Genomic DNA, 13,182 nt, shown 5'->3' with positions numbered 1-13,182 from the left:
CATAATATATGGTGTTAAAACTATGTTTGTATATAGTGAAGTCTGCACAGTGGACTGTGGTTAATGTGGAAATGAACTGGCTGCTCCTAGCAATACCACAAATGTGTGAAATACAAAAAAAATGTGTAAATACAAACATAAATAACTACTGCTCTGCCACTGATGAGTTAATGTGTCACACTACATGTTCTACATGCTTAGTCCAGTGCTGTCAATAGTGTTAAATGAGTGAAATATTGTTCAATTAGTGTACCAATCATGAACATCAATATTCCCAGTATGAATCAGTGGCATTCAAAAACATCAAACCATAAATATACATCAACACAGAGCACTTGTATGCAGGTTCATTCAAATACATAAAGTCCCAATGTGAGAAACTTTCCCCATCCACATCCAATGTGAAACTCAGTGATGCCATGACAGTCTTCTTATCCGTGACAACCTTAGTGATAGGTGCACCGCTTAGTTTTTCTTCTCCAGAGCCCCACTCACCACAAGATGTTGACCACCTGCATAGGTACAGTAGGTCAGACTGCGCGTTTGGTGCTTCAGCACACTCCTGCAGCAATCAGCTGCTGGTATGATCTTGATGCGTCTATACGCTAATTACAGGCTCCATATGCGAAAAAACCTCCAGACCATCCACAATACTCCTCCGCCACCATAAAAACATCAAAGGAAAACTTCCATAGCGTAATACTGTATTTTTTGAGTGAAAAAACTCTTAAAAATGCACTTACATACAAAATATGTGTATGGCACTGTAAACACTCCTGATGACATCATACGATGAAACGCATAGGGAGGGCCTTGACAGCACCACTTTTGTCTCTGGAGAGTGAGCACAGAGGATTGCTGTGTCCTAGGATTTAAAGGGCTATACACATGTTTTATATGTAAGTGCATTTTTAAGTGTTTTTTTTACTCAATAAATACAATAAATATTACCTGGTTGCATTAAGACCCTGAGGTGGAGGGGCACATTTTAAGTTGATAGGCTATAGAGGTATATGTTTATATGTGGGCCACTATCACGGACGTAGTGTGGCACATTCACTCATTAGTGGCAGCGCAGCAGTTAAAACTATGTTTACCCTCATTCCGGGGGGCGTGCTCTGTCGAGATGGGGGCGTGGTCTGCCGAGATCCAAGATGGTCATGTGATACAGGAGCTCCTGCCAGCCAGAGACCTTGCATCGATATTAGCAGAGGAGCGGGTGAGACAGAGCCATTACATGATGGGGAAAGCGGACCGGAAGGTCACCGGCTCCCGTTCCCGCGGGCACATAACCCCCAGCAGTCCAGACATATTCAGGAGCTGTTCATCTCTCAGCAGAGGGACAGGCCACATGCAGCATCCCCCTCTCCCCCCCTCCTCCCTCCACTACAGAAACATGTGCTCAGGGTGTACAGAGCACAGACACTGGGGCTGGCATGGAATCTGTCCCACAGCATGATCTCTCTTCAGGCTCACATACACTTTCTTTAAGAGATCTGCAGGCAGTTGCAGCTGACATTAAAGCTACTTTTACCACAGCCCTCAGTGACCTAAGGGAAGACCTTCATTTGTTAAGTAGGAGGTGGAATTCACAAGCAGATCTAATGCTGATGCCATAGTGGAGATACAGCAGTTGTCAGTATCGCACACATCTCATATCCGTGATTTTTATAGACAGATTGAAGATCTGGATAATAGAGGTTGCAGACATAATATCAGATTGCGTGGCTTGCCTGAATCTGTGGAGCCGAGCAACAATCTTCAATGATCTCCTGGGCCGTCCACCTGCTGCACCCATTGATCTGGAACGTGCACACAGAGCGCTTCACTCCAGAGGCAGAGATTCTGACCCCCCCCCAAGAGATGTGGTGTGTTGCTTGGTCATCTTTCCAATCAAAGAAGACCCTTTCAGAAGGGCCAGAGAAAGACGATGCCTTTTATTTCATGGTAATGAGATACACCTGCTCCAGAACCTCTCTTCCATAACCTTGCAACAAAGGCGAGAACTTCGCCCCCTGCTAGACACACTTTCTCTCTCATAACATACCATACAGCTGGCGATTTCCATTCTGTCTCTCCGCTCAAGCTCAGGAGCGCACAGCCTACCTGCGAGTTCCAGAGGATCTCCCCAGCTTTTGTTCTGCACTGGACATTCCTCTAGTTGAGCTTCCAGATTGGTACAGATCTTTGCGTCTTCCTTCCAAATGCTACTGAATCTGGTCGAGTACCAAGTGACATGGATTGGCAAGGCCCCCATCTCTGCCGCCGCTGATCAGTCCCTTCCACTCCTCCTTGCCTAGCTACCGCTATTTTTTCTTTTTAGACACGAGGTGTTACTTGATTTTTAGAATGTTGTGGAGTCCTGCGGGAGCAGGGTGGGAGATGGATGGTTTGAGTTTTTGAGAGGGAGCCGGGAAGAGAAGAGTTAGGACAGATGAGAAATACCTTAGGGTTCCAAAAAGAAACGGTGCACTATGTCTCATTTTTCCCAATCGTTTCCTTTGATGGTGGCTTTTTTTTTTTTTTTTTTTGAATGGTTGCCCTGCTGTTTCTGTGATGTTGCACTGTTGTTGCCATAAACAGATTATGATACGATTTGCTTTTCATCTTAATGATATGCAGGCTTTCCATCTGAATTTCACTGATGTTTTATTTTCAGCATGGACTCGCACACTGGCCCTACCACAGCACACCTACAATACCACAACTCTGCCCATAACTTTAGGATCATGCCACGACTGCATTCCACTTAGAACTGCATTTTCTCATTTCCCTACATACAATGCTTCCACAACTATACGCCCTAATGATATATATTCGGTTTCCTTGCCCTCATGACATTTATTACATTTTCCTTCTGATATCCCTAATCTTGTTGCTGCGTCTTACCTCGCCCATTATGTTGGATGATGGCGGTTGTGCCCCCATCTATATCTTCATTCAAACGAATTGTGCTCACCCTCCCCGATTCTTGCATTTATTAAGGTCCATGGCCTGATGGACTCTTTCTTTTTGGATCTAAGTCCACCGCGTTTCCCACACAGCGAGCTTTGAGAGCTCTCGCTGAACTTTTTCCGGCCGTCTTTACTCCCTTGTCCTCTGCCTCTCATCTCCTTTCATTCCTTGTTCCTCTTTCTGCTATTTCCCTCCTACCCCTTCTTCTTTCTTGTTTTTCTTTCCTCCTTCCCGTATCTTGGTGGGTCAGCTGGTCTACCCCCACTGCTGGTTATCTCTCTCTCTCTTTTCTCCCCTCATTTCCCTCTTTTTTTTTTTTCTTCTTTCCTCTCTTCTCTCTCTTCCCCATACCCCCTTTCCCATCCCTTTAGGTTCCCTTTACTCTCCCGGACATGCCTTCTCTCAACTCCCTGTCAGGACATCTTTCGCTGAAAGTTCTGTCTATTAATGTGAAGGGTCTGAATACCCCTGAAAAGTGCTCTCTCCTGCTTTCGCACCTTTTTAAACAGAGAGCGGATATTGTTTTTCTTCAGGAAACGCACTTCTGTCACGATGCCATACCCAAGCTTACTAACTCCCGTTTTCCGACAGTTTATCATGCTCCTAACCCTCATGCTAAATCTAAAGGCGTTTCCATTTTGATTGCAAAGCACCTCCCTCTGGTAATCTCGGAGTCACTTCCGGATTCGGATGGTAGATTCCTGTTTCTAAAAGGTAATTTTGCCAATAGGCCCATCACTTTTGCAAATCTTTATACACCCAACACTAGACAGGTATCCTTTTTCCGCTCCATTACCTTTTCACTCTCCTCCTTCCAGACGGGTATCCTAATCTTGGGAGGTGATCTTAACGTTCCCTTATGCCCTTTATTGGACTCTTCCTCGGGAAGCTCTTTCTTGCCATATAAATCCATTAGACAGATTCACACTCAACTGCAAGATCTGCAACTTCACGACTCTTGGCGAGTCCTCCACCCGAATGTCAAAGACTATACATTTTTCTCCTCTCCACACAACAAATATTCCAGAATAGATTACCTCTTTATCACGCAAGCTGACCTCTCTTTCCTCCGTGATTCTTCCATCGAACCGATGATCCTCTCTGATCATCACCCTATCACTATGACATTACGATTTCCGGAGAAACATTCCCGTTCTAAGATATGGCGTTTGGATGCCTCTCTTCTTTCTGACTCGGCCAATGAAGCAGAGGTTCGCTCCCAATTAACAGACTACTTTTCGAACAATCAAACCAGATACCTCTTCGTTAACTCAATGGGAGGCACATAATTGCGTAATTTGAGGAGTCCTAATAGCTATGGCCACAAAACGTGAAAAAGAGAGACAGACTCGCTTACAACAACTCTTAGATTGCATTAAATTCCTGGAAAAGGTGCACAAACATAATCAGGCCACCTCGACTTTATCTGATCTTACAGACACCCGCACACAGCTCTTAAATGAACTAGGCAAGGCAGCTAAGCGCAGATTAATTTTGTCGCGCAAACTTTATGAATTTGCTAACAAAAGCGGGAGATTCTTAGCCAGATCCCGCCAGACAAAAAAGTCGAGTTTAACGGTTCACAAGATTAGGGGCTCGGATGGCTCTTTGGCCACCTCAAATGCGGATATAGCATCTCACTTCAAGCAATACTACAAAACATTATACAATCTCTCTCCAGAACGTCGCCCTTCTGAGGCCAATAAGCCTAGAGACACCCTAATCTCTGACTTTCTTCGCCTCAATAGTCCTTCCACTGTACCTGATGATACTGTTCAGGATTTGGAACATGATATTACGGCAGAGGAACTCTCCCGAGCCGTCCAGCAAATGAAACCTGGTAAAAGCCTGGGCCCTAATGGTCTTTCTGTGGCATATTACAAGGAGTTTCTAGATATTTTGAGTGGACCCTTCCTCTGCGCCTTCAACACTTTCTCTTCACCCTCCACGCAACATCATCTGCGCCTGGAAGCTCATATCACTGTCATCCCCACAGAAGATAAAGATGTCGCTTTGGTTACCAATTATAGACCCATCTCTCTTTTGAATGTAGACATCAAAATCTACGCAAAGATCCTAGCCAACCATCCTTGTTACCCTCCCTGATTGACCTTGACCAAGTGGGCTTCATCCCGGGAAGGGAAGCAAGGGATAACACCATCAAGGCTCTTAACCTTCTCCACCGGCTTCACAATTCTCGCAGTCCAGCATTTATTTTTTCCCTAGATGCCGAGAAGGCTTTTGATAGGGTGTCCTGGGATTACTTAAAGGCATCCCTACAGGTGATTGGTTTAGGGGACACCAAGCTCAATTTCATTATGGCACTGTATTCTGGTCCAACAGCTCAGGTCCGTGTGAATGGGCATCTATCTCATCCATTCCCTCTTGGGAATGGTACGCACCAAGGTTGCCCCCTATCCCCGCTTCTTTTTGTGATATCACTAGAACCATTGTTACGTAAACTCTGCTTAAACCCAGATATCAGGGGTATTTCCGTGGCGAACAAGGAATACAAACTTGCTGCCTACGCAGTAGACATTCTTTTGTTTTTGATGGAGCCCCGGACCACCTTGCCCAACCTACTTAAGGATTTTTCCTTTTTTCAATATATCTCGAACCTCAAAATGAATCATTCCAAATCCTATGCCTTAAACATTACTCTTCCTCCAGACCTGGTTTCCTTTTGTCAGTCACAGTTCCCGTTTCAATGGGAAAGGGACTCCCTTACCTATCTGGGAATACAGCTTACGAGTAACCTCTCTGATCTTTATTTCAAAAAACTTTCTTCCAACCCTTGGTGCCATCCGAGAAGACCTAACTAAGTCACTTTACCACCAAAGCGTGGGTCCAGCTTGAGCACTCTTGTTCCACTTCCCCCTTGGCATTGATCCCGTGGCTTCTGACCAAACACATTCCTCAAGACCTCCTCCTACATCCAACAACCGGTCCTTCCCTTAAAACCTGTCGCTTAGCCTGTAAAATCGGCCTCCATTTCGGATGCCCCCAACCCACTAACTTCGTCTCAATCCGGACTTCCCTCCTGGTATGCATAAGTCCTTTCCATCAGCACATTGGCCACACAGTCAATTTTTAGCGAACCATTTTTTTCACAAAGGTCAGCTGAAGTCTTGTTCTTCCCTGGCAAGTACTATGGGTGATCTCACCTTTCCCTTTTGGGCCTATCTTCAAATCAGACATTTTCTTCTCTCTCCTGCATATCGCCATAAATGGGTCTGCCCTCTCACCTCCTTTGAGTCACTCTGTTCAGAGGCTGAACCACGGAGGCATTTAGTATCATTTACCTATCTGCTTCTTCTTGGTGACAGAACCTCTGATTCACTTCCCGCCTGCAAAGCTTGGAAAAAAGACTTAAACATTTACTTTTCTTCCTCTGATTGGGACCAAATCTTTACCTTTTCTCATAAGTGCTCCTTGAATGTTTCGGCACAAGAAAACGGATACAAGTTGGCGACACGTTGGTACAATACACCTTCTAGAATCCATCATTTTAATCCATCCAGACCCAGTATTTGTTGCAGATGTGGGGCTCCTGTTGGATCTCTTCTTCATATCTGGTGGGACTGCCCTATGGTTCAGCCCTTTTGGCAGGAGGTACATCGGATTACTTCTTCGGTGTCTACTCTTGATATCGAGTTCTCTCCGGGCCAACTCCTCCTCCACCACACTTCGCTTCCCAAACGTCTATATTTAAAATCTCTGGCTATGCATATGCTTAACGCGGCCAAACTCTGCTTACCGGTTCTCTGGGGTTCTGTTCACCCCCCCCCCCCCCCCACAGTGCAAGATTGGTTCATACGCTTGAACAGAATTGCTGAAATGGAAGAGCTGATTGCTTCTTCTCTGGATAACCCTACTACATTTTCTCATACGTGGTCCTGTTGGATTCACTTCCGAACGACCCCTGAATATCATCCTTTCATGGGCCTTGCTGATTGATTCTGAATCTCTCTGATACCCCGTAGTGTTTCTGGCGATATATCGGCTCTCTGTTTTTTCAAGGTTGTGATTGAGGTCCTTTGTCTCAATGTCCTGTACTGCTTGGATCAAGCTACGCTTGGCACCCTGATACACCTGCAACTGTCCCCAGCTCGCTTCTCTGCCAGGGTTGCACGTATCTCTCATGTCCTGGGAGTCTAGAGTAAAGGTGACTTACCTACCCTCTTTGTCCTCCACAGCTCCTCCCCGTCCGACCCTTCCCCAGCCCCCATCTCCCTCCCCCCTTTTTTTCTTCATTTTTCTTCTTCTCCTCTCTTCCCTTCTTTTTCATGCTTATTCTTAAATTCTTAATCCCCATTTCCCTGCTTTCTTACTCAGAGTTTAGCATTCATTCTCCCCTTTCTATTTTGGTACACTTCTCTACTCATAGGAGCCCTACTCCCCATCTGCAATCCAGCTGCGCATATGTTTTACTTTTACATATCTCCTTTCCCGAACGCTTTACCCACGTGCTGGCAACCTGTAGTGGGTTACTTCAGTTTCATCAAAAGTACAAGGCCATATCCTACAAGCCCTTGCACCCCCCCTCCACACCTACTGTATACATTTCCAACACATACCTTTGACTCACTGGCCCTGCTCTTTGCTGCTGCTCGGTAACTGAGGTTATATATTATTGACCCTGCCAGTTATGCTGTTACACAGTTAATATTTATGTTAATGTACATGAGAATTCATATAGTTTATTCTTTGTACCATTTCCTATGGATATTTCTGTAGTTGGTTGTATGCTGCCATCCAGTGGCCTTATTTATTTTTCATATTACCTCCCTGAGATCTATGACACAGTTCCTTTGTATATGAAGCTCCTCCCTTCTTCTTGAGTACATCACTTCCTGTGTCATGGATGCAGCTAACAGACCACATGTAACAGGGACACATGTATTCTGCATAGTACGCTACAGAAAGTATCATCTTTTGACCGCATAATACTGGAAACCATTCATTCTGCTGTATCCTGTTGTCACATGTACAGAATAAAGCAACTTCTGGATGAACACAGTATTGGTGAGTTCAAGCTATCTGATAAGGATTGTCCACAGTGATTATATGTGCTTATACAGGCTAGGCAGAGAGGTCTCACAAGGGATAAATCGCTATCACAACAATCTGAGTCAGAATACCAGTGCTGTGATTCCAATATGCTGAATAAGGGCTTGAGACCAGTTATGCCTTTAATGTTCCTGCGAGCGCATGTTCTCATTTTTCCCGTTTTCTTTTCCCTGGGATGACTTAGGTCTGATTCTTTGTCTATGTATTGCTATGTACCTTTTTGTTCGCTGTATGTGCATTACCTCCTATTGTATTTCTGACTGACACCTTGTATTACCTGTACTTATTGCATGCTCTGAGTTTATTAATAAACTTTATGGAAAAAAAAACCCCACTATGTTTACCCTCATTCCTTCTTGTTATCTTCTTGACTTTATCCAACAGTAACAAATCCCTATCTCTGTGTATGGCTTTGTTTGTTTGTTGAATCTATTATTCCTTCAAGGTAACCTATAATCTTTGTTTTTTGTTCTATTATTTGTGACTCCTCCAGATCTCACTATGCCCTTATGAAGTCCCCTACAGGGATTGCCTTTATGGTGTGGAAAGGGTGAGAGTTTGGCGCACACAGTGTGCCATTTCCTGAACTGGCTTCCTGAATGTATAAGAAAAAATAGACTCTCCCCCATGAGCTGGTAATGGTATGTCCAGGAGATTTATACTAGCCAGATTCCAGGTACTCGTAAAGTATAAATTTAGATTGCTTTTATTCAAATAACTGACAAAATGTTCCAATAAGTGGGTATACCCCTCCTAAACAAACAACAGGTCATCGATATACATCTCATGTGATTTAAAATTCTTCAAGAAAAGATTATTTTCTGCAAATATCCAAAACTCCTCCCATCATCCCATATATAAATTTGCCAGGAAGGGAAAGAACTTCGCTCCCATAGATGTCCCTCGAAAATAATAGACCCCATTAAACTGTAATTCTTCCTTATAGGTACTGTATGTCTTGAGATGCTACTTTATAGCAGTCAAAGCAACATGATTTAGAATTGAAGGATATAATGTCCTAACAGCCAAGGTAACCCACACAAAGTCTTTTCTCCAAATGACTTTTATAGATAGGAAGAGTGATGATCTTTGTACTTTAGTGAATTATCTATCCCTGTTTACCCTTATAATGGCACAGTAACACATATATACAGTATCCAGGATGGGGGCTTTAAACCTGGGTACCACATAAATGTGTTCCTGTGTGTGTGCTGGCGGTGTGCCACACAGTGTGCTCTCAGCACAGAGACCGAACTCTCACTGAAAGCACAGTGGGGAGGATTCCTCCAACCACCGTTCTTGTGTGGGTGAATATGTTCCTTTTTTTATTTTTGATCAGCCCGCTTACTATGCTAGCCTAAACCTGGGTACACTGTCAGTCATTTTCATTTAACTGGCGAGCTGAACAAAAAAAAAAAAAAAAACCTTACGGATCGCTGCATCAACACAAGCAATGTTGATGCAGCAATCTGTCCTGATGTGTCTTTAAACAAAGTGAAAACAACTGGGAACAACAGCAACTCAACCATAAAGTGGTAGGCCATGTAAAATGACAGAGCGGGGTCAGCGTATGCCAAAGTAAAGACCTCCAAACTTTGTGTAAGCCTTCAGATTAGCACAACAGTGTGTAGAGAACTTCATGGAATGGGTTTCCATGGCCGAGCAGCTGCATCCAAGCCTTATATCACCAAGTGCAATGCAAAGCATCAGATGCAGTGGTGTAAAGCATGCCAGCACTGACTCTAGAACAGTGGAGATGTGTTCTCTGGAGTGATGAATCATGCTTCTCTCTTTGGCAATCCGATGGCTGTGTCTGGGTTTGGCGGGTGCCAGGAGAACGGTACTTGCCTGACTGCATTGTGCCAAGTGTAAAGCTTGGTGGAAAGGGGGATTAGGGTGTGGGGTTATTTTTCAAGGGTTGGGCTTGGCCCCTTAGTTCCAGTGGAGGGAACTCTTGATGCGTCAACATACCAAGACATTTTGGACAATTTCATGCTCCCAGCTTTGTGGGAACAGTTTGGGGATGGCTCCGTCCTGTTCCATCATAAATGCGCATCAATGCACAAAGCAAGGTCCATAAAAACATGAATGAGCAAGTTTGGGGTGGAGGAACTTGACTGGTCTGCAGAGTCCTGACGTCAGCCCAATAGAACACCTTTTGGATGAATTAGTGTGGAGTCTGCGAGCCAGGCCTTCTCGTCCGTCATCAGTGCCTGGCATCACAAATGTGCTTCTGGAAGAATGGTCAAAAATTCTCAGACACACTCCTAAACCTTGTGGACAGCCTTCCCAGAAGAGTTGAAGCTGTTATAGCTGCAGAGGGTGGGCCAACTCAGTATTGAACCTAATGGACTGGGACTGGGATGCCATTAAATTCATGTGTGTGTAAAGGCAGGCATCCCAATGCTTTTGCCAATATAGTGTACATCCAGTGGGAACTCCAGGGGGTGGGGGAGCCTAGAGTTGGGCTTTAAATGGCTGTAAGAATTTCCATTTTTAACACACATGGTAAGATCTACATCATGGTGTTAAACATTTTCAATCATCAAAGTGATGTATTTTCTTGAAGCAAATGGTCTACAGAATAAAAAGTTGGAAGCCCCTATTTGGTATGCTGCATGGTGTTTGTGCAAATGTGTTTTGCAAAATATACACTAAAATGTTTTTAGGGCTTAAATACACAACATTCTCTCCATTAAATATAAAAAATGAGGTTGTGTCATATTAATAAATATCAAATATTCTCTGAAACCGTTAGTTCCAAAAATGACAGGGAAAAAACAGGAAGGAAAAAAACATGAGACCAATGTAATGGCTATTTTGGGCCTATAATAATTTTTAACATTATTGTGAACTTTTGAAGGAAAAAAACATGAGACCACTATATGGTTTGGTATTTATGGTGGATATGAAATGAGTATTAGGTTATTGTTTTTTTAGATAAGATAGTATTCTTGTGAAAGGCTGTTTAAACTTAGGAAGGCCATAGATGATTCTATTTTTTTTTTTTGTTCAACCAACTGCACACTTTTGTGGCTGCACTGATCGAGTGGACATTTTCCAAGGCGATATTACAGAAGTCAGTTGATATATTGGCTTCTGTACAACCACCCTGCCCATACATAGATCGAAATTTGGCCAATCCCTAATCAAAATTTCAATCCATGTATGGCCAGTTTTGGATATGTCAGCAACCTATTGTCAAGGCCAAGTTGACGAGAGGGCTTCCCTTGCGACTTGGGTCTGAGCACCCCTGAATGTGGTGACAGAGGTAGAAGACTCAAAGAAGCACGGATGCCGATAGCTTGATAGCAGGTGACTGCTACTGTCAGGGATGTAGTCAAGATGAGCCAGGGTCACACACAGTGAGGCAGCAGTATCAGGAGGCAGGCTGGGGTCAGTACCAGGTTAGCAAGCAGGGCGAGGTCCAGTAGCAAGCTGAGGTCAGCACCAGGAGATCAGGCAGGGAATAGTCAGAGGCAACCTGAAGTCAGCACCAGGAGATCAGGCAAAGAGTAGTCTAAGGCAAGCAAAGGTCAGAATCCAGAATTCACAGAGCAAGGTCAGCAGCAAGCCAGGTCAGCAATGGAAGATCAGTCAGCACAAACAGGAACACAGGAAGCTGAAGAACATCCATTAGTACACATCAGAGTCTACTTTAAATAGACAGCTTGGTGCCAATGTTGGAAGACAAGCTCGCCGATGCACGATGACACATAGAAATGTGCCTACGTGTCAGTGCACACTGGATAGCCTGGACCTGTATGTGTGCTGGTACACGTGCATGAGCATTAGCTGCTCGGGAATGAGCAGTAGCTGCACTAGTTTCCTGTCACCTATTTTTATGCCTGTGCAAAATGTTTGTCGCCACACAAATCTTTGGTCATTCTCAGCTGTCTGAGTTCCCAGGTCCTCTTGAATGACCAACTGGTGTCCAAGTTTTGTGATGTGGTATTTAAGGGTTATTTAGAATGGTTGGAATAAATGAACTGTAGTTTTGTTGAGGAGCACCTTAGTTCAGTGGTATTCAATGGAAATTATGTCTTGATGGCAAATGTATTTCAGAGAAAACATTTATTGAATAATATTGTTACACCTTTGACTCATTATCAAACTCAGCAGCTACTTTGTCAGAAATTGTGTGTAGAAATGTATTGCAGTTTAGTAATCCTTTTTGCCAGGAGTACCACCCCTCCCACCAAAAAGATTCATATGCTGTAAGACGTTTTTACACACCATTCCTAAATAAGTGCTCGCAAAGCTACGAAACTTGTTGTACAGTAAATGTATCAATATCATTCAATAAAAGTTTTGTCTGAAATACAACTTTTCCACTTAACACCATCAAATTTAAGAGTGCCTTGGGAAAATACAGCTAATTTTTTTTATCTATCACTTCAAATATCAAACAATTATAGTTTTAAAATTACATTACATGCTTCCAAAACAATGGAAAACTATAACTAGCTCAGAAATTGTAAATAGTGACACATGAAAGCAGAGTCCATATATAGAATCCATGGCATACATTTCAATTTAAAAGACTAGTAATAGATGTTTATTTGTGTGTTAGTTTTCTTTTTTTTCCTTTTTCACCTAGGCCCTCATCCTGCAGCCTCCTGGGGTACCACATCACATCCTCGAAAAGACCATGGATCTTGGATCATGGGACACAGAGGAACTCGAGGAAAGAGGCGGCACACATCCTCATCACATCATACAGCTTTCTTAGATTCCTGATGCCTCCTTTGCCTCCAGTTCATTTTGATTTAATACTGGACATGTCAAGCCTGCAGCTTGCATGGTCTGTGTATTTTTCTCATTTAGGTGCTACAGCAAGGGTTAAAAAGCCTGTACTTGCAAGTCGGGCCACTGCTCTAACACACGTACAGCAGACCAGGTCTCCAGATCCTCTCTGTTGATTGAAGAGGTACAGTGGGCAGTGTCAGACTGCTGGAGACCTAGTCAACTGCTGCTGCTTGATAGCAGCAACCCAACCAGGGCCTCTGAAAAGGGGTTACCAATGGTCCTTCTGTATGGGATCCCTTGTAGTTTCCCCCTGCAACAGCTGCAAGCTGACTTCTCCTCCTCTCCCTCCCACCAGCTTTCAGCTGCTGCAGGGTGGAGCTACAGGTGATTGGTTCCAGTAAATTCTGC

Source organism: Staurois parvus, unplaced genomic scaffold, assembly GCF_062004578.1.
Source record: "Staurois parvus isolate SC_StPar_1 unplaced genomic scaffold, SC_StPar_1.0 ptg000053l, whole genome shotgun sequence".
In the NCBI taxonomy this organism is placed as follows: Eukaryota; Metazoa; Chordata; class Amphibia; order Anura; family Ranidae; genus Staurois; species Staurois parvus.
Note: the sequence above shows the minus strand (reverse complement) of the source record.